We start from the raw sequence: 23,222 nt of genomic DNA, 5'->3' as shown, positions 1-23,222 counted from the left end.
AATGGATCGGCTAATGGAATGGCCAATGGAACGGCTAATGGAATGGCCAATGGATCGGCTAATGGAATGGCCAATGGAACGGCTAATGGAATGGCCAATGGAACGGCCAATGGAATGGCCAATGGAATGGCCAATGAAACGGCCAATGGAACGGCCAATGAAACGACCAATGGAACGGCCAGTGGAACGGCTAATGGAATGGCCAATGGAACGGCTAATGGAATGGCCAATGGAACGGCTAATGGAATGGCCAATGGAACGGCCAATGGAATGGCCAATGGAACGGCTAATGGAATGGCCAATGAAACGACCAATGAAACGACCAATGGAACGGCCAGTGGAACGGCTAATGGAATGGCCAATGGAACGGCCAATGAAACGACCAATGGAACGACCAATGGAACAGCCAGTGGAACGGCCAGTGAAACGGCCAATGAAATGGCCATGTTGGTTTCACCAGTAAGGATTTCTTTTCCTGCGTCAGCATGGATTGAATGTAAATCCACTCTTAAAATCCCATTTCTAAAGAGCTGAAGCATTGAGAGCTTTCGCTTTAGACAAGCATACATGTGACTATTTTGACATCTTTTTATTCAGCATAAAGAACTGAAAGCTGTTGTTGTTGTGAGGATTTGACAAATTCTAGTTGATACTGATGGCTTTGGAGAGATTTTCTGGGCATGAACAATCTAATGTGGAGCAACAAAAGGTGATGCATGCTCATATAGAAGGTCTGATTGTTGCTTTCCAAGAAATAAAAACAAGGCAAGGACAAAAAAAGAAAAAGATGGTTCATTGTAAAGCATGCATTCACCGGCCCCCTTTTATTCCATCAATATTTTAACTCTACACGCTTTCTTCAGATTGCCGAGATGCTGATTGCTCCCAAATCCAAGCTGTTGTGATCCCCAAACTGCAGAACAGCCTCATCTTACATATAAAGGACATTTTTAAACCTTAAGACTAATCTCCTTAGCTTTTAAACCAGACTAAGTTTTGGCAATTATTGCTTTTTTTTTTTAACTTTCTTATTTGTCTTTTATCCTCTTTTATATCTGTTTTTACTGTTATTCAGCCCTGCTTTTATTTGCATTTAATCTTTCCTAGTTGTACAATCCTTTGGTCAACATGTTTTCTTTTGAAAGTTCTTGTAGATAAAGTTAAAGTGGCTTGACTTTCACGTCGGATCATTTTTGCTGTTTTAATCTGAATCAGAGTATTTTATTGTCATTACACTTTGATGCATTGATGAAAATGAACCGTTTCTGTGTAAACAGTGTCTAAAAATGAATAAAATGGCATGAAATCTTCACAAAAATATTAATATACAGCATTTAAGTTGTAATTTAACATTTTGATCAATCACAGAATGGCTGTGAATTTTAAAATGCAAACAGTTAGCTTGTGGTAAGCTTAAAGCTAGGTGTTCAAGCTAAAATTGTAGCTTGATCAAATGCATGCTTGATGCTGAATCAGAGGTGTTCCAGTGAAAGGAAAACTCTGCTCTGTCCAGAGTTTGTTCTGTCCTTTGACGGCTCTTTCCTAGTCTTCCATCTCACTCTGGTCACAATCATGTAGATGCAACAGTTTCTTCTTTTTCTTGGTGATGGGTACGCAGCAGCGTTGTATATTACACTCACTAAATTGTAAGATGTGTGGACATAAACATCAGATGAAGCGGAGTGGTTAACTGAATGATATGTCAGACCGGTCATCTTGCAGCCATCTCCTCAATGTAAAGCTTGAAAACATTCAGATTCTTCATAAATAAGGAGTTAAACGCCTGAACCAGCAGGGGTCCGCCCCCACGCTGTTGCAAAGATGATGAACCCATGTGTTGTCCAAAGACGTGAGTTTTGAGGTCCCAGAAAAGAGGTCTCTCCCTTGTGGATAATAAATGTTTAGAGTTTATATTATTACTTTATATAAATAAAACAAAAAGCATTGATACCTTCATTGTTACCGTAGCACTGCATTGATACCATATTTCAATGCGACTGACATAACGGCAGGCGCACGATGGAATACTAACATAAAACGTCTAACAGATTGGACAAGATTTTATACTAAAAATACATAAAAACCAGCCTGCGCATAGTGGCTAGCAGTGTGGTCTCACAGCAAAGGTCGCTGGTTCGATCATTGGCTGGGGTGAGGTTTGGACGGTGGTCTTTCTGTGTGGAGTTTGCATGTTCTCCCCGTGTATGCGTGGGTTCTCTCCGGGTACTCCGGTTTCCTCCCACCGTCCAAAGACATGTATGTTAGGTTAATTGGTTACTTTAAATTGCCCATTGGCGTGAGTGGTTCCTGCGATGGACTGGCGAGCTGTCCAGGGTGTACCCAGCCTTTCGCCCAAAGACTGCTGGGATAGGCTCCAGCTTCCTGCGACCCTTCATTGGATTAAGCGGTTAGGTAATGAATACATGAATGAAAACCAGCGTGGGCGCGGAGCCTCGATGTGTGTTTCATTTGGTTGATGAAACACTAAATAAAACAAAGTTGTTAACAGCCCTACAGATAATATGAAGAATAAAAGTGTAAATATCAGTGGGTAAAATAGCAAAAGAAAAAAAAAATCTGTTTCTATTTGGTAGCATTACATGATGATCATATGCTTTTGGTCTGGAACAAAAATACAAAGTATTAAACTGAGTAAAGAGTTTGATAAAGACATTTCTAAAGCCAGAAATTCATTTCATCCATTGAGAGCCATTTATCTGCCTCAGAAAAGGGAAAAGAAATAAGAGGCAATCATGCTGGACTGACTGATAAAAGATGTGACCAATCTGTCTCTTGCTTTGACACGTCTACAGATGTGAATGTAAAGCACCAGTCGCCTCGTCTTGCTTGATCTGAGGAGAAAGTCGCCATGACACATGAAGTAGTTTTTTGGTTCCCAGAGTCCTGCTTGTCCACGTGAACATGCCTGTCACACACGTGGCCAGACTGAAATACCATTTTCACACTCTCAGGATTTCATACTGGTGAAGGAACCAGCCTATCTCAGGACAGATACAAATGAATGCAGGCCACCTTATCAGTTCGTAAATTCAATTTCCTGTCCTTACTTTATTACAGATAGAAGTTATTATGAGACATCTTATGTTGTGCATCACTGGGAGATTTTCACTGACAGTTTTCGGGATTCCATCCCGATGCTCGTTTTGAAACAATGTGACATTAGTAGAGAATCTATCATCGGCGAAGTCGCCATCTTCTCATCAAGGTCAAACCAAAAAGGTTTGCTCTATGATGCATCTACACTAACCAGATTGATTGTTTTTTGTTTGTTTATATTTTAAATATTGCATGCTGTTAGAAAAAAAAACAAGCATGGATGGCAGCTAGCTAAATAAAAGTGAAAGATGGTCTTCGAGAACATGGCAGACATCAGCCTTTCATTGTTCTCTCATGTCGAGCAAACTAGCGTTTGAACAATACAAGGCATTGCTGATGCAAAACGCGATATTAATGTCAAGGGAAGTGGATGCATGTAGAGGGAGCTTTAAAGGCTTGCACCATAGACCGCATATGAAAGATGGACGGAGCCTCCGCCGGTTAAAAGTGAAGCCTATGTAGAGGTGCATAAAACTGCAGTTTCCCCTTCATCCACTAGAGGCTTCAAAAAAGAGCAAACCCCCATAGACTCCCATGTTAAAAAGTCCAACTTCACAGCAGAAATAAACATGTTTACAGCAGAAATGAACAAGTTTACACCACAAGTAAACATGTTTGCAGCCTGGAATAAAAATCCATTTTAGGTTTAATAGGTCAGGTTTACCTTCATGACAACTGTGCAGGGAGTGATTTTTTTTTCTAATTCCTCCATTTAAAAGTAATTTAATATAAAAATTCTGCATGTTTAGGGGATCTCCCACTTCACGTAAGAAGAACGTAGAACAACCGCAGTTTTTAGCCGGTTAACGATGTGACTTAGCTTTAGCCCGCTTACCTCCGTTAGCTGGTTAGCCCCTGTTATCTCCGGGTTAGCTCGGTTAGCTCTTAGCTACAGGCAGCTCGGAGTTCGCTTGATGTCAATCATCCACCATGACGCTCAAAGCCCCCCTCTCAGCTCCACCTCTTTGCCCATATTTATATTTTCCGGGCGAGACGACACGCATGACCCTGCCAAGATGGTGATGGTAGGAACCGCCCACCGAGCTTTAATTCAGCTCTTCAGAAACCTACGGGTGACGTCATGGAGGCTCCATCCATCTTTTTATATACAGTCTATGGTTTTGAAGCATCACCGTCTGTAACAGAAAATACCATGACGTCACATGTGCGACCTTTATTTTCAACAGCATGGACTGTGTTGGCGTTATTTTTTCATGAAATTTTGAGGACTTGTTGGAAATGTGAAAAGGATGAACTGATTAAATTTTGGTCATGATCTGGATCACCATTTAGATCCAGAACTTTTTTAAAGGATACTTGAACATTGTGCTTCATGTAGGCTTACGCTCTCCCAATGGTTTTCTACTTTGCTTCTATATCGCAGTTTGTGCATTTGGACCTCCCTAACCTGAGCAGACTTTCTGAGCATTCAAACTAGGCTTTAATTGGAGCGGCTAACCCATGGAGCTTTCCACCTGGCAACCTGTTACACCAGGAATGTTTCTCATATGAATCTCAACATCAAATGATGGTTGGTGCACTGATGTGTTTATTAAGAACAATAAACCAACAAAATGTTATTTGGCCAGTCCAAACCCATGCCTTGTAGTTATGTCTTTTTCACAGCAATGCATGGTTGCACACAGAATGGTGAGACTTTCCACCTCCGGCTTCTTCATTCTTTGTCCATCATCTCTAATATCAAGTGATACCCTCTCTCATGCTTTGGCTATGGTTACATGATGGTAGGAGGCAGATACGACACACTTAAGTCTATCTGAAATAAACAAACTCCTTCCTGCTTCTCGGCTACAACATGGAACACCACATAATTAGTACTATTTTCACTGTGACTTTGATTATAATTTTGAGATACCAGCTTAACATGAGTGTACTACACATGTATAAAGACAGAGAACTGGAGGCAGAAGACAACACGGAATCTGTGCGTAATGAGAATGGTAGCGAGACAACGCAGAACAACCGGAGTTAACTTAAAGTGGAATGAAAGTTTACATGATAGAGGAATTAATCAGGTCAGATTTAAAATAGGATTGAATCAGCCACTTACTTCAAAATCAAGTTTAATTCAGAATTGTCTTTTTTATTTGGAATTAAGTGTTTATATAGTTATTTTTCATTTCTTTGAAGCCATTTTAACTTTTATTTGGAATTAAAGCTGGGGTAGGTAATGCTGGGGAGCTAGCAAGATGTAAAAGTGGCGCCCTGTCTTGGCTTCTCCCCCTCTGGTTTTGCTCCTTGCGTGATTCAAGGCTTTTTTCTTACCTCTGCCAAGGAGGTTATGTTTTTACCGGCATTTATCTGTTTGTGTTCAACGTAATTCAAAAAGCTGGACCAGCTCTATACCCTCTTTGGGCTCCTGGAGGGGGCATGGGAGTTTGCCCAACCAGTCTACATGTGCTTTGTGGACCTGGAGAAGGCATTCGACCGTGTCCCCCGGGGGCTCCTGTGGGGGGTACTCCGGGAGTATGGGGTACCGGACCCCCTTGTACGAGCTGTCCGGTCCCTGTACGACAGGTGTCAGAGCTTGGTCCGCATTGCCGGTAGTAAGTCGGATTCGTTTCCGGTGAGGGTTGGACTCCGCCAAGGCTGCCCTTTATCACCGATTTTGTTCATAACTTATATGGACAGAATTTCTAGGCGCAGCCGAGGGGTTGAGGGGATCCGACTTGGTGGCCTCAGGATTGGGTCCCTGCTTTTTGCGGATGACGTGGTCCTGTTGGCTTCATCTGGTCGTGATCTCCAGCTCTCACTTGAGCGATTCGCGGCCGAGTGTGAAGCGGCTGGGATGAGAATCAGCACCTCCAAATCTGAGACCATGGTCCTCAGCCGGAATAGGGTGGTTTGCCCTCTCCGGGTCGGGAGTCAGGTGCTGCCTCAAGTGGAGGAGTTTAAATATCTCGGGGTCTTGTTCACGAGTGAGGGAAGGATGGAGCGTGAGATCGACAGACGGATCGGTGCGGCGTCTGCAGTAATGCGGACTCTGTGCCGGTCTGTCGTGGTGAAGAAGGAGCTGAGCCAGAAGGTGAAGCTCTCGATTTATCAGTCGATCTACGTTCCTACCCTCACCTATGATCATGAGCTGTGGGTCGTGACCGAAAGAACGAGATCTCGTATACAGGTGGCTGAAATGAGTTTCCTCCGCAGGGTGGCCGGGCTCTCCCTTAGAGATAGGGTGAGGAGCTCAGTCATCCGGGAGGGGCTCAGAGTAGAGCCGCTGCTCCTCCGCATCGAGAGGAACCAGTTGAGGTGGCTCGGGCATCTGGTCAGGATGCCTCCTGGACACCTCCCTGGTGAGGTGTTCCAGGCACGTCCCTCTGGGAGGAGACCCCGGGGAAGACCCAGGACACGCTGGAGGGATTACATCTCTCGGCTGGCCTGGGAACGCCTCGGGATCCCCCCCGCAGAGTTGGCAAATGTGGCTGGGGAGAGGGAAGTCTGGGCTTCCCTGCTTAGGCTGTTGCCCCCGTGACCCGACCCCGGATAAGCGGCAGAAGATGGATGGATGGATGGATGGGTGATTCAAAAAGTAATGGACAGATTTTATTGAAATTTTCAGGAGTTGTTGGAAATGTGAAAATGAAGAGCTGATTTAATTTTGGTGGTGATCCGGATCACCGTTTGGATCCAGGAACTTTTTAAAGGCCTTGGTGGAGGTGTAGCATTCCAGCCGGATTTGTCTCAGACGATGCACTCAATTATCACGACTGATGACCAACCCATTTATTCACAGTAACAATCAAAGAAAAACCGCAAGAGCTGAAAGCAAAATAAAACAAAACAATTTACTTCACAGGCGATCACATTTCCTCTTTAGCTAATTAGCATTTGCCGATTAGTTTTCTCAAAACATTAAACAATAATATAAATGCAAACATTGTACTTTCGGAATTCACTTAGCATTCATACCCGTTGGCCTTCCAGCTAGATGCTTATAATAATGATAAAGGAACTTTCACCAACAACGACCGTTTTCACATAAGAACGTCCACATTCCAATCGTACTTCTCGTCTCTGCGTTCAACTGCGCGGGCGCATTCATTCGCAAAAAGAAGGGAACCAGAAAGGAAACTTAAAAAATGCCTTCACAATAAAGGTAAAAATAATACAATTTGCTATGAAACTCAAGTTCACAACTTAAAGTAGAAAATCAAGAATATTAGCCACATACTATATGTATTTAAAAGTATTACATAAAGAGAGCGATCTGGGACATTTACAGGAGGCTTGCCCTCTCCAAGTGCTTTTCGAGTTCGCAGCTTTTTCCACCAATGATTTTCTCTTCCTCTGCTGTTTAGCAGGAGGAGGCAAATAAACCGAGCCGGGTTGGGAAATCCTTCCTGCATTTTCTCAGCCATGTTTGCCTTCCGAGTTTCTTCTTCACTACTTTGTATTTTCATCCTAACACGCTGTTTATATGCAGGGTGTGGCTATCAGGTATGGAGGGGGAGGAGGGATGATGATTTGTAATCATAAATGATTTTGTTATCATTTATGATTACAAAATGTATAATAGGAACCACTTTACCGAAAGTAAAAAATGTCTCTGAGCAGGATTACCTTAGCTTTAAAGAGGAATTAAAACTCATGTAAACATGGTCATGTTTTTCCTAATTGTCTGAGAATCTCCAGCTTTCCCTTAGAAAACATAATCACAAGGTAAACTACAATGCAGACTATTATGTCAAAGTGTTTGGCGACAAACCAAAGGGCCAGAGAGGAGATGGCTTGAAAATGAATTCAGTCATTTTAGTTTGGCCCATGAACTCGATGAATACCTGACAGGCAAGACAGGAAAACCGTCCCTTTTATCTCTCATGGCTGCTGTCTGATCTCGACACTCGGCTGATTTAAAACAGCAGCGCTTATTACAGTGAGGACAGATAGGAACGCTACTGGCATCCCACTTCTGCTTTGTGTCCCGTCGAGATAAGAGGAGAGAAAGCAGTCGACGCACCTTTGTCCACTAATGAATAACAATATGGCCCAAGGTCACCATTTGACTGTGAGCGACTTTGTAAGTAAGAGTGAGAGGGAAAACTGAGAAGGACAAAGCATGTGGTTGTATTGTCATACACTTTATATTCTATTACCTCGTGGCTTGTAAAGGCTGGCACATGTTGGAATTTCATTCAGCTGTCAGTGTTTCCATCTATATCCAGACTTTTTCCCCATCAACATGTTACTTCCGGAACAATCTAATCAAATCTCGCAGTCGTGTGCCATAGTCGTGTGAAAGTTTGATGATTTTGTCATTATTTTCTTTTAGATAATCAATTATTTGCTCATTTATTAACTTTGTAAAATTAAAATCCAGTGCACCCAACTATTACCGCTAAACAGACTTTCTTTGGTCATTGGTCCTCGATTGCAACTCGTGACGCTTTATTTCAGCTCATTGTGTCTCAAAAAGCAGGACACAGAAAGTTTCAAATGCAGATTTACCAAGTTAAATAAATACTTTGTGATTGTGTCGTAAAAGTAACTAGGATTAATAACTCATGTAAATATTTATTCATATAGAGTTGCGCAATATAGTGTTTTAGCATCGCCATCGCAAGGTATGTGTGCAAAACTTATGCCGCATGTTCTGCAATGTTTATAGTGAAACACAATTCATGTTTGCATATAATAGAAGCAATAAAGTCCATAAGAAGTAACTAAAATACAGACAAAAACTATACTTTTAACAGTCGCTAAAAGTGGTGAGATCAGTTTTTGGTCAACTATCCAGGTAATCTGTTGAAAATTCTTATGTTTTTCACATCACAATATATATATATTGCAAGGTTAGGAAAAAAAAAATCACATCAGTTTTTTATGGATGAAAGAAAATACTGTTATATAGAAATATCACAATCTTTTATGTGACAACATTATATTGATATTCAAAAGCACTGATCTTCACCGATGAGGGAGATTTTCATTTCTTTATTCGTCTAATACATAAAGATGGGCTTTAATTTGACAGATTCTTTTCATTCATTCTGCAGTGAAATAAAGATCCTCTGTTGCTATTCAGGAAATGTATGTCAATCCTGCTACAGCATTCATTATTTATCGCACTATATTGTCTTGGTTATAGTTTCCTCATATATTGCATATATGGTATTGTTGGCCCGTAGAGTGATGCATATTGCCAGATTCCTGCCAACACACACCCCTCATACAGAGCAAGAACTGCAGAAGAGGAGCCCTTCCAGGCAACATTTTTATCATCAACAGGGCTACCATCACAGGCCTTTGGTCGTCGCTCTTGAAAGGTTCGCCATCTCTGAACCTACAGGAACAGTCTCTTAACCCCAACTGGAAACACACCGAGTCTGCTACGTTAGTCATGGATGCAGAAGCCCACAGCGAAATATTGACTCCTATTCTTTGTAGCAGTACGTGATGCACCAGTGGCACCAATATCAGTGGTAGGAAAATATCACTCTACAGAGTGAGCCAATTAAAAAGTACCACATACAAGCATCAGACTAAAGCTCGAGACTAAACCTTGAGACGACAGTTTCTCCCTTCTTTTTTCCAGTCTTTATCTGAACTTTCCTCACCACTTTTAAATATTATGTTCCGACAAAATTCCCTCCAATCGGTGGCAAGCTGTACGGTGGCATGGTGGTTAGCACTGTGGCCTCACAGGTCACTGGTTTGATCCTTGGCTCGGGCATTCTGACATCCTTCCACTGTCCAAAGACATGCATGTTAGGTTAACTGGTTACTCTAAATTGCCCCTAGGAGTGACCGTGAATGGTTGTTTGTCTTTGTGTGGCCCGGCGATGGACTGGCATGCTGTCCAGGGTGTACCCTGCCTTTCACCCAAAGAAAGGCTCTAGCTTCCCCGTGACCCTGAATTCGATTAAGTGGTTAGGATAATGAATAAATGAATGAATTCCTTCCAATCATCTTGGCTGTGTTGATCAGTGGACACTCAAATTTGGATTTCTGAACTCCATGACTGGCTGAGGAGTTGCAAGTTCAAGAACAATGAGTACAAACATAACTATTTGTTTAATATTATGTATTGTTGTAGCATTACTTAAGGAAAAAGAGATCATAGATAATATGATACAGCTTTGCAGACTATTGAATTGTGTTGCCAGGTTACATGTCCCAAATGATGCTCTGGAGACATGCAACCCCATGTGTATCAAAATCTGACATTAAGGGGTTTTGACAAAGTTCGGATGTTCATGCACTGGCTTTGACTGCAAGACACACTAGGAACATTGCCCCCACCAATGTGACGTGGATGCTTTCAGTGGTGTTGGTTGGTTTTGATTAAGTTTTTTCCTAAATGAAATGAGTAACAAGAGATCAAATTTTGGTGATCTGGATCACCGCCTGGACCAGGAAAAGATTTGTCACGGTTGGGAGATAGGGATGGTTTTGCCGTAAATAATGCCATCCATCTCTGGATAAAAAAGAGCACGTCGAATGGCGCGGCGGAGGTCTGCTTCTAAGTCCTTCATCACTGAAATATTGACTTAGAAAGCAAATATATGTTGCAATAATAAGATTTAAACATGACCTATAGTCAGGTACAATATGCTGTAATGTTTATGCTAAGTTTCAACATTTTTCACCCTCCACTTACAGCTCATTTATTTCTACATGGTGTTACCTCCTCGACTTCTGCCCCCCTGGCCGTAGCGTAGAGGCGTCTAATAAAAGAAACTGATCGCCTGGCTGGTTGGCTGGTAACTAGCTTTGTCGGGTGTTGTTAGCATCCAGCGATAGGGAGGGAAACACAGTCTCTGCAAACTCGTAGCTCTTCTATTAAAGTTCCGAACCAATCACAGTACATGGGCACTCAGCACTGACCGGGATCTTTATAGTCAGCCCTACTCGCACATCCATGGGGGATATAATCATAACAAAACAGCAAACTTGATTCTTATCGTACAGTCACTACTTCCTTTCTTTTCCCTTCTTCTTCTTTTCTCTTACAGCGGGCAGTCCGGACCCCTCTACCTCCCTCTAGCTCCCCCTGCTGTTACAGAAAGGGCTCACTTAAGTTGGCAACAATGGAGTTAGTTCCATAGACTGTATAAGGAGATGGACGGACCTCCGTGACGTCACCCGTAGGTTTCTGAAGAGCTGAATTGAAGCTCGGTGGGCGGTTCCTACCATCACCATGTTGGCAGCATCATGCGTGTCGTCTCGCCCAGAAAATACAAATATGGGCAAATATGTGGAGCTGAGAGGGGGGCTGTGAGCGTCATGGTGGATGATTGACATCGAGCGAATTCCGAGCTTTCTGTAGCTAAGAGCTAACCCGGAGATAACAGGAGCTAACCAGCTAAAGGAGGTAAGCAGGCTAAAGCTAAGTCACGTTGTTAACCAGCTAAAAATTGCGGTTGTTCTATGTTCTTCTGACTTGAAGCGGGAGATCAGGTACCTGTCAACCAAAAGGACACGCCCCTAAATATGACAAACTTCGAGATTAAATTTCTTTTAAACGGACGAGTTAGAAAAAATTTTTACTCCCCCCACAGTTGTCATGAAGGTAAATCTGACCTATTAAACCGAAAATGGATTTTTGAACCAGGCTGTAAACATGTTTATTTCTGCTGTAAACATGTTTATTTCTGCTGTGAAGTTGGTCTTTTTAACATTGACTCCAATGGAGATTTGCTCTGTTTTGCAGCCCCTAGTGGATGAAGAGGGAACTGCAGTTTTATGCACTTCCGCATAGGCTTCACTTTTAACCGCCGGAGGTTGCCGCCTGGTTAGTTCTTCTTCTTACGAGTAACATTTCTACATTGTGAAAAGATGATCTAACACATTTAAATATTGGTGACAAATATCCTTCACTTTAATTTCTCTATCTCCCATACATGTGTTGCTTTACTACATCATGGTACAGTAAAGTTTTACGAGTGTAAATCTGACTAATATTTAATACCTGACTAATATTACTAAAGTACATAATTAATTTCTGTCTTCTGTCATGACTCGTGCTAATTTTACAGGCTTTCAAAAGTATTAATCCTATGGACAAATACATTCAGAGTGAAAACCAATCAAATACATGCATTTTTTCCCAGAATGCAACAGTGCAGGATCAGGGCCGCTGTGTGTCATTACAGGGGATCAAGCCAACGGCACCGTTCATATGCGCACACACACAAACACACACACACAAACTTTATGTGACTCGTCTAAACAATGAGATCATAGAATTTCATTCCAGCACACCCTTTTAATCCAACCAGCAATCTCCCTGTTTCTCCCTTTTCCTTATGACACAGCCTTAATCTGATAGAGCCGACAACCCTGAAGCATTGGGGGGGGGGGCAGGAGGGCTGGAGGGCTGGAGGGAGGGCAAAACGACCAGACCAATACAAGGAAGAACACGAGACATGTCTGTAATGAGGCTACGTGGAAGAGCAAGACAGAAAGGTCAGCGGATTTAATGGATGGAGGGAGTGATTGATATTCAGAAAAGAGGGGTTGTAAGATAAAGGTGTGATGTAGGACTTGATGGATTGATAGAGAGGACGGCAAACGGAGGGAAAAGGGCAAGCAGAGGCACAAAAAGGGGGGAAGCGTTACATAACGAAATGAGATGAGAGAAAGAAAGAACTGCATCAGGCTGTTAAAGATCAACTGAGGATGTTCGTTTAGAGATTTCACATCAACTCCAACAAAGATCCTGATCTCAAGAAAAGATTCAGTTTAACATAAAAACTTCAGCAATTAATTTAATTATTACATCTGCTCTATTATAGTTTTATAGTGAGGAACATGAAAGAATGATTGTGCAGGAATTATTCAGATGCTGCTATGGTCAGCAGACATCCATAGGAAAAGGAAGTTTTAGCTAATTTTAACGTTTCTGACTCTTCAAGCCAACATTGAGAAACTATTAACCTCTAAGCAGCTTAACTGTGTTCAAACAGAAGCTCAAGAGGACTAATTATCAAGATTTAATCTATTTATTCTGCTCAATGGGAAACTTGATTTACAGACTGGTTCTTCAAAAATCACACAGTAAATCCAGTCACTCCCAACAACCATCCTTTAAACCATTAAAAAACCATTTAAACAGAGTTTTAAGATAAATAGTTAAAAATTTAAATAAGAGATGCCTCAAGGGGATAAAAAAAAACTACTAGAGATAAAAATTAATTTATAAAAACAAACAATAAAAGTAAAGTTATCTGAGCATATTTAAAAATGTTACGGCACTAGGAAGAAAATAATTTTTAAATCTGTCAGTCCTCAGTCTGAGCAGGAGCGGATGCTATAAATAACAGATTTTTCTGTACAAGTTGCCAAAATGTTTTGTCTTGAACCATTTTAACTGGAATAGAACACGGCTATGCGGTAAAACACCTCAGCAGCTGAGTCAAAGACGTGCAGCTGGACTTAAACTGGAACACTCATCTTTACATGCATTCTTTCAGCATTTATTTTAGGGCCCATTAATGCCCTATACCTATACTGTTGATACTTGAGGGACGCTGTCCTTCAAGTTTTTGGTGTATTCCCGCCTCAACACACCTGACTGTTGGAGCAGGGATGCATGGAAAACCTGCAGGATTGTGGCCCTCGAGCAGTTGAGCTGGAAAGCCCTGCCCTATGCTAAAGACGGTTGTTTTCAGTGAGCTTACGGATTTGTAGCCCAACACAGCAAACAGAGTGGTACCATCAGACACAGTGGGGGCAGCGTTGGACAGTACCGCTAACAGGCAACCAGCAAGAGGGACAATCATGAAGAAATAGCTGCAATGTAATAGTAGAAGAGACCACCGCTAACCACCTAACAACCAGGCCAATGTAAAGGACGCTGAATACTGAACAGGAGCATAAATTAGCCTTTGAACATGTTGCAAACCATTTTGTCTCACCTTATTGCTGGTAAAGACTTCCCTAGCTTCTTCTCATCATTACTAAAGGATTATCAGTCCAGCAATTTTATTTAGCAAAGTCTTTTCAGGTTTAAGAGTTTGTGCATAGAAATTAGAATGATTATGTTTGCAAACGTGTCACATTACAGTTGGTAAATGACATAGGCTATTTATGTTTTTACTTCTCAGCAAAATCCAATAGGAGGTCAAGTTTCAAACCAATTTGTTTCAGATTGATCTGAACATTTCTTACTAATTTGTCTCATGGATATTTAATATGCATTGCATTTGATTTGTGTAAACAGAAAAAAAAAAATCATGGTAACTCTAAAGTGTACATATATATATTGTATATGTATATATACTTTTAATAAGCTCAGTGAGCTGACTATGTTCCCACTGGATTAGAACGCAAGATATCAGAAATCATGTTTTAGGCGTGATCATTACTGTTGCATTTTAGTTTTACTTTTGCTTTACAGTTTTTCCAGTTGCCTTTTGGCAGAATGTGAAGGTAGACAGGGCTCACTTCTGCAAACATAGCATATCCTTGTGAGCTGGAAAGTCATTTTAGTGAAAATCTTTGTTCTGCTCAGGTAGACTGGATTTAAACTGATTCCTCTTTCTTAGAGGGCACTTCCATGTTGACGGCTAAATGGTTGCGGCCCAAAAACACCAGCAAAGCACGGAATAACAAAGAAAATTTGTTAAACAAAGAATACTTGATCATGAACACAAGACTATTCTGGTTTGGCAATACTACTCATAATACCGTACACCGCCTGCCTTTTAAGGACAAATAATTGTTTACATTTAATTTTGCTTGGTTCAAAATGCAGTAAATAAATGTTAACTATTCTAGAAGACTAATTTCTCCAAGAAACAACAAGATCATGAACAGTGATGAAAGAAGTTGTGACTGTCAAGAGTCATGACTCGCCAAAACATTCATGAGTACAATGGTCCCACCAACAAGACTTGAGGCAACTCAGTTGTAGACAGTTGTGGATTCTAAAACATCAGTGGTTTCACGGGCTAGTAAAGTGAAATCTTCTGCTTTCTTCATCAGAATTGAAAATGCTCATCAGGATTAGAGTGAAAAAAAAGAAAAAAGCTAAACCCAGTGCGGGTGGCTTGACCCAAACCCACATTGGGTTGAAAAAATGTGGCTGCTTTCACACCATGATAATCTGGTGGACACTGTTTGCGGGGATCTGGAAAAGGTTCACACCTTTGTTGTGTTTGCCTTCACATTACCACCTGGACAATGTCACACAGTTCCAACAACTGGTCAATAGGGTACTGTATTTCCTGAAACTGCTGACCAATGAGAAAGAAGAAGAAAAACTGGCTCATTGATTGGCCAAGACAAAAATCAGCCCATTCATTGCAAATAGACACTGGAGCAACACCAAGTTTCTGCAGTCTCAAGTTTTGTTTTTTTTAAACTTTTTTTGTTCAAACTGAATGCTGTTTTAGCATCTGTCCAGCAGGAGCAGCAGAAAAAGTGACAGGGTCTTGGCTGCAGCCTGGAGAATGAGGCGGGGCTGGATATTGGACGTCTAACCCCGTCCCTCAACATTTTGATTGGAATAAACCTAACCCTAACTACGCCCATATGACATTGAACCCCGTCCATTTCACATCCAACCCGTCCATTTCACATCCAACCATGCCTATTTGACATCCAACCATGCCCGTTTGACAACCAACCCGGCCATTTGACATCCAACCATGCCCGTTTGACATCCAACCCCACCCATTTGACATCCAACCATGCCCGTTGGATGTCCAAACCCCGCCCAATATCCAGGCTGCAGCCAGGGGTTATTGAGAAAGGCAGCAAACAGGTTGCACGAGAATGTGTTTGACGTCATTTCATCTCTTTGGTTCTCTAGATTGGGGGTGTCAAACCCCAGTTCCTTGAGGGCCAATCTTCGGGTGGATTTTGTTGTTTCTCTTTACCAACATACCTGATTAAAATCAAATGGATCCAGCAGCTTCTTATCAACCAATGTATTCATTTCAGTCAGGTGTGTTGGAGTATGGAGACAAGAAAAACCTGCAGGATACTGGCCCTCGAGGACTGGAGTTTGACACCTGTGCTTTAGATGATTCATTTGCTTCTACGCTGTAAGCATGTTCAAAATTATCTCATATGGTCTGTTTAAGTGAACCAGGTTTGGTTTCAAGCAGACCAGTGGTAGTGTTTTAGCGCTCCTATGCTGAATATTTCTATATAATACCTTCTGCTTTTGTGTGTGTGTACATATCAACATAATAAAGAGCCTCATCTGACATTCTCAGTAGGTTGTTAAAAGAAGACAGCAATTTTATGGTTCAATTTCTGCAGCACATGTTGCTTTATGTACACTCAGAACAGCTATTCTCCTGCACTTCCTCTTGCTCCAACGCTGTCATATGCTTGTTTCAAGAGTGATAATATTGAAAAACCTAAATGGCTTACAGGTTTTAAATGTCAAAAAGTGCTGCCATGGATATGGAAGGATAATTATAACCTCATTACATGCAAATGTCGCTTAGCTGATGGGGGTCACTGCCACATCTGCATTTATTACGGGATTGTGGCTTGGTACATAAGCTCATCTCACATTTATGAAAGATCTCTGACTGTTTGGAAACAGATGACAGATTTATGCCACAAATCCCCACTTAGTGCAACACGTGGTTCAATGTCTGGTCCACATATCCAATAGAGATGTAAAAACCCATCTGTATGCAATGGAGACTGTGCACATTATGTTTGCTTGGTCACAGAAACCAACAACCAGCGGAACAGAAAACAAGTGTCTTCCTGATTCATTGTCAGTACCTGATAATACATTTGCACATACACACTTTGGTTTTTTTGTCATGTTGCACTGGTTGGTTAGTTGTGTTACACAGAACTGCCATGTCAGAACATTTACAGGTCACATTTCCATATCACAAAAAAGGTGACAGCAGCTTAGAGATTTCAAGTTACAAAGTTTAAGGCATTTAAATCCATCCAATCACTTGCAATTACATTCAAGCTAGCAGATGACACCCTGTTTGATCTGGCACTCGTATTTGCAACCCTGCAGTGCAAACCATTCCTGTTTGCTCTCTGTGGCCTACAAAAATTTACATGGATTTCCATTTGACAGCGAGAGGAAGAGGATGAGGACGAGGAGACTAAATACTTGCCAGCAAACTAATCGGCCTGTGACCGAATTGACCTCAAGATCACTCCGGCTTGACCCAACAAATCTAAGCACAAACATGTCATACTGCAAAGACATACATAGTGAACGGACATACAGGGAATGTATTTCATAACCAAATGGGGGGGGGGGGGGGGGGGGGGGGCGCCTGCAGGACACATTTTATCCACCTTTTCTTGAGACTGGAAGAATTTGATTTAACAAATGATCCAATTTCATCTACATAAAGAAAAAAAAAAGTCATATTTTTTATTCAAATCTTCCAACAAAATTTGTAGTACCCAAGCATCTAATTTCCTTTTTATGAACAAGACGAGTGATATTAAAAACTGCAGAACAAATGTAATAAGAAAAATTCACCCAGGTAATTTTAGGATATGTAGATAATCTTTCAACCTCAAGAGAAATATTTGCAGTAAAGAAATGAACAATGTGTCTTATTTCCATGGATTATATCCTGGTTATAAAACTTTATAGACTTACATGTCATCCATTCATCCATCCTCTTTACAGGTTACAAAAGACTGTCATTAGGGTGAAAGTCTGCGCAGGTATGTCCTGACACCCCACTCTGACGACTTCCTCCAGCTTTTCCATGGAACTCACATTTCCTCAAGTGAACCTAATCCCAAAGACACTGCTCAAAAAAATAAAGGGAACACTAAAACAACACATTGTAGATCTGAATTAATTAAATATTTTTATTAAATACTCTGTTCTTTCCATAGTTAAATGTGCTGACAACAAAATCACACAAAAATGATCAATGAAAATCAAACGTATCAACCCAGGGAGGTCTGGATTTGGAGTTATACTCCAAATGAAAGTGGAAAAACACACTACAGGCTGATCCAACTTTGATGTAATGTCCTTTAAACAAGTCAAAATGAGGCTCTGTAGTGTGTGTGGCCTCCACATACCGCATATGGAGGATGGAGCGAGACATGATGTCCCAGATGTGCTCAGCTGGATTCAGGTCTGGGGAACGGGCGGGCCGGTCCATAACATCAATGCCTTCGTGTTGCAGGAACTGCTGACACACTCCAGCATGAGGTCTAGCATTGTCTTGCATTAGGAGGAACCCAGGGCCAACCGCACCAGCATATGGTCCCACAAGGGGTCTGAGGATCTCAGCTTGGTACCTAATGGCAGTCAGGCTACCTCTGATTTATTTTTTGAGCAGTGTATATATCCAGGGCTTACCCATTTTCTTCTGTGAATGAGGGAATATTTAGCCTTTTACTGTAGGGGGTTAGAAGATCACCTCTCCATGGACTCTCCAAGAGAGTCAACTTATTCCTGCTAAACAAGGAGAGAGTACCAAGGTGAGCAGTTAGACTGTCAAAGCCTTTCCAAGCCCTGCCGGGAAGCCTCCTAACAATCAGTTATTAAAAATACCTCTCCTGGGGCACATCCCAACAAGGTACCTGAAGAACATAAATTGGCTGTGTGATCCAGAAAAGCAGCAGCGCCCTGTCTTTAAGGATTAGTTCAGATAAGGGCGAGTTTAGATATAGTTCGTTGGAAGCACATTGATGCTTTTATCCAAACTTGTTCTTTCAGTCACTGCTGAGGACTTACAACCCTAAGCGAGAGGACAAATGTAGAATGTACTTGCAACATGGTTTTATGCCTGCTCCAGTATAGCATCCAGTATCTTTGGGATGGTGTAGAAATTATTTGGTTAACCAGGTACAGAGGATTTTTACAGCTGCTGAGTCAACAATCAAATATTTGCATTATTTACGATTGGAAAACCAGTAGCATCAGGGGAAGAGATCGAAGGAAAATCAGCCCACCCTGCCTCTTTCCCTGTCCATCTGTCTGTCTGACTTACACAGTGCAGCAAAGTCTGAATCCAATTTCATTTGCCTGGTTTATGGCCCACATATTCTCTGACCGGTGACCTATCACCTCGTCGCTGTAATGCCGCAACAAAGATCTGGTGTTCACTCAGACCTATAGTTCACTGCTGAGCAGCAGCTGCAACGGTTTATGTGTGGAATAGAAAAGAGACAGAAGCCAAAGTGTATGTCTTCTTTGGAGGCTATTGTGGATAAAAGAAAAAAAAAAAAGATTTTATATTTTATTTATTTGTTATAATCAAAGTGCTTGATATTGACATAATATTATTCAATTCTATTATTTCAATTTTGATTGAGAATATTAGATCTGAGCCCGGCGATGAACTGACGACCTGTCCACGGTGTACCCTGCCTCTCGCCCAAAGACTGCAGGGATAGGCTCCAGCTCCCCGCGACCCTTAATCTAACTAAGCAGTTCGGATAATGAATGAATGAATGAATGAATTAAATTAGAATTGTAATTGCAAATCTTACTTCCCCTTTTTTAAACAAAGTATAATTTTCAAAAATAGCAGCAAAATCCTATCAGATTCAACCAAACACATTTCTACATTGCCTTAGCTAATTAGCTATTCTAATTGTCTGTTAAATTTATCCATTTGTGCCATTTTTCTGTTGAATACTTGAATATAAAACGTGTAATAAAGACTTTCTAGCGCAATTTAGCCATAACTGTTTATACTGTTCATCTGTCTCACTGTTATTTTAGCCATTAAAATATTACATTGGTTTACTATTTAAAGTATTCATTCATATTTTCGCTAATTCAATCAATCTTCACTGTTTCATGAGGATGTAAATTTCCCTATCAAAATACTTATACATAACTTTTAGCCAACTATAAAAAAAACATTTATCCATTTTTGAGTTATTTTAGCCATTTAAACATTACTTTAAGCCGTTTAACCAGTGGGGAAAATTTTGCTAGCAAAATACCAAACCATACCTGTTCACTAACTTTTTAAAAGTTCATCCATATTTAATCTATATTAACCATTTAAACATTACTTTAAGCTGTTTAATCACAAGACAAATTTAGCTGTCAAACTCTATAACTCAGTTAAGTGTTCGAGTCATTTCAATTTTTACATTCCTAAACAATGGACAAATTTAGCTAGCAAAATACTGATCTATAACTTTTAGCTAGCTGTCAAACTAAAAGCAATTTCAATCTTTTGGATGTGACTGAAGATTTAAATTTTTATCACTGTTTTCTTTATTATTATATTAGAGTTATTCCAACAATTTACATACTTTAAGCTAACCATTTGAAATTAAATTTCTTCTTTCCCCCCGAAATCCAGCTGTAGCCTAACCGCTCAACTTCACCAGCAAACTGATTACTTAGATTGGATCTATAATCCTATTGCTGTTATTAGTTAATACACCCTAAAATGAAGGTATTCAAGGGTTAAAGCAGACTCAGCTTGTGGATATATGTAAGATATTTAATACCTGTTTTCACATGCATTTCTAGTGATCTGGTGAAAGAGCTACTCAGGGTTTCAGCGCTAACCTTCCACGTTTTGACACGCTTGACATATCGCAGATCCACAGGGGAAAATAAATTTGTTAGCAGAGAGGTTTGTAAGTCACATGTTTTAACTGTGTGTGTGTGGGTTGTATGTGGATTATCACTACAAACGACAATCAGTAAACACTCTGACGGGCTGTTGAAGGAACAACAATTAAATCCCCTCTAGCGCTTCAGTTTCTAATGTTGAGTGGAGCCAAGCGTTGCATTTTACGGCGTGTAATACACATCCATGCATTTCCACATCTGTAATTATATACTGTTTATGCACCCAGTGAAGCACTAAAATTAATATGAAAAATGATATTTTATGGGACTAGCCATCCCAAAACATGAGCATACACATTCGTGCACACACAGTCACTCTGCTCAGCAGCCAGCTAGCTAGCTAGACCCCTCAATCCATGATGTAATCTCTAAGAGTGTTCAATAATTACAAGGTCCTGGGCTCCTCCCTCACTTGGAGCCCTGTCAGTCTTATGCAACAAGCCTCTCACGTGCTTTTAGTTCAGTCAGCAATATTACAATGTGGCTGAACTGAAGTCTGCATAGTCTGACCACACATTCATCAGTTTGGTAAGAAGCAGCACAATGCCGAAAAATGGAAAGATATATGGTATAACATATTGGACTGAGCGGAGTTAAGCTTGGAGGATGTAAAATTGTGAATATGAATACCTACTACACCAATTGGCCAAGTTTGGATTTGATCTGGGATGATAACATGAAGTTTAACCATGAGAAATTAACAAAAACAATACTTATAAAGGTCTGAGCTATACAAAATATCATTTAATTTACTTTACATTTATCCAATCCAATCCACTTTATTTATAAAGCACATTTTAAAAACAGCATGTCGCTAAAGTGCTGCACAAAGTTGAATATCACAAAATAAAAAATAACACGAAATAGTAATGTCGTTAAAATAATAAAAACAGGTAAAACAATTAAAAATTTAATTCTAAAACACAACATAACTAAGATAAGCCTTGAGTCTTGGGTACCACAGCACCAAAAATCAGCCAGAGGTCCATAACCAGCTCCTTCAGCATAATCCTGAACTTTTCCGTGAACCTCCCATTGAGCTTTAGGAGCAAAGCCCACCATACAGCAGCTTTTAGGAAGCGCTGGAGCGGGTGGCAACTGCCAAAAAGTCCAGCTCAAAGAGCAACAACAGCGAGTAAAACAAGAAAGGTCCAGAGACACCAGAACTTACTGGAGCGCTGCTAAGATTCCCATTTCATCATCATCGTCACACGGCTCCATTCTTTTGGTCCGGCGATCAAGTAATGATGGGTTGGACTGAGTGGGATGGACACAGCAGCCCCCCACCACCGACAACAGTCAGAGAGAGATCTTGTGCAAGTCCTTCACTTTAAAAAAAAAAATCACCAAACTAATTTTTTTTTCTGTGTGTGTGTGTGTGTGTGTGTACAGATACATGCATCATGTCTTAGTGTGTTATTTTTTCTTTCATTCCAAGCTTGGTGCCAAATGTTCCAGCTTAGCAATGCGGTGCAGCGCCGCTGCTGATGGATTTAGTCGGGGCATCTGGGCCAGCGGGGATAAACTCCATTCACACACACACAAACTCATAACTACATAACACACACACACACACGCACAATGTTGGACAGGAACCGATCAGAGAGAACAATGCTGGCTGGACCTCCCCCACACTGCTTCATCAGGAAGATCGTAAGTTGTGTGCACTATACAGTATATCCAACACACACACACACACACACGATACATCTTTGGCTATATACATGTCCCAGTGCTTGCACACGGTGCAGCTGGATCAGTGCACGAGCAGATGTGTGCCAACTTCAGAACATAGAGTAATTTGAATTGTACTTAAACTGTGCATGTGTGTGTAATAACGCAAATCTCAACACAAAGATGTCTAATGCCACGTTTAAATTACTCGCTATAAGTACAAGTCTTTGCAGAGCGATAATGACGGTAACTGGTTGTGTGATCAGAAAGACCATCTAAACCCAAACTGTCCCACGAGAAACTTCTGTCCTTTTCCTCACAGACAGGATGAAGCAGAAGCCTCATGAACTCTTCGACAACAAATCAGCATGGTCTGATCCGGCTGTGCACGTTGCTTTAACACAGACAGACCTCATTATTAATCTTCACTCCATCTGCATCAACATGTGAACAAATAAGAACTAAAGGGCAAAGCCTGCACAGAGCTGCCACACACAATCGCTGCATCAAATGAGATGTTGATATGAGATTTAAATAAAGCCAAAAACAACATGCTGAGCTAAAAGGAAACTCAATGACAGTCTCTGGAGCATGGGCGTAGAGTTAGGGGGTGACAACGGGGACGTGTCCTGACTAATATCTGGTAAGTTCTGAGTTGTCTCGATTGGTTTGTGTTGCACAAACAGCTGGAAGATTAGATGTTAAAAGAGGGAACGCTAGTGAGTACCAGAGAGCGGCACCAATGGAGCGGAGAAAAGGAACAGATGGATGTCAGGAGTCGTTTCAGTCTGAGTCAGCATAAAAATTTAAAGGTGCAGCACGTCACAAAATCAGTGGCTTTTAATATCCAATTAAAAAAAGAGTGTTTCTGTTGGTATCGATTCACTTCACTACAATAACG

Source organism: Telmatherina bonti (assembly GCF_933228915.1).
Source record: "Telmatherina bonti genome assembly, chromosome: 24".
Taxonomy (NCBI): domain Eukaryota; kingdom Metazoa; phylum Chordata; class Actinopteri; order Atheriniformes; family Telmatherinidae; genus Telmatherina; species Telmatherina bonti.
Note: the sequence above shows the minus strand (reverse complement) of the source record.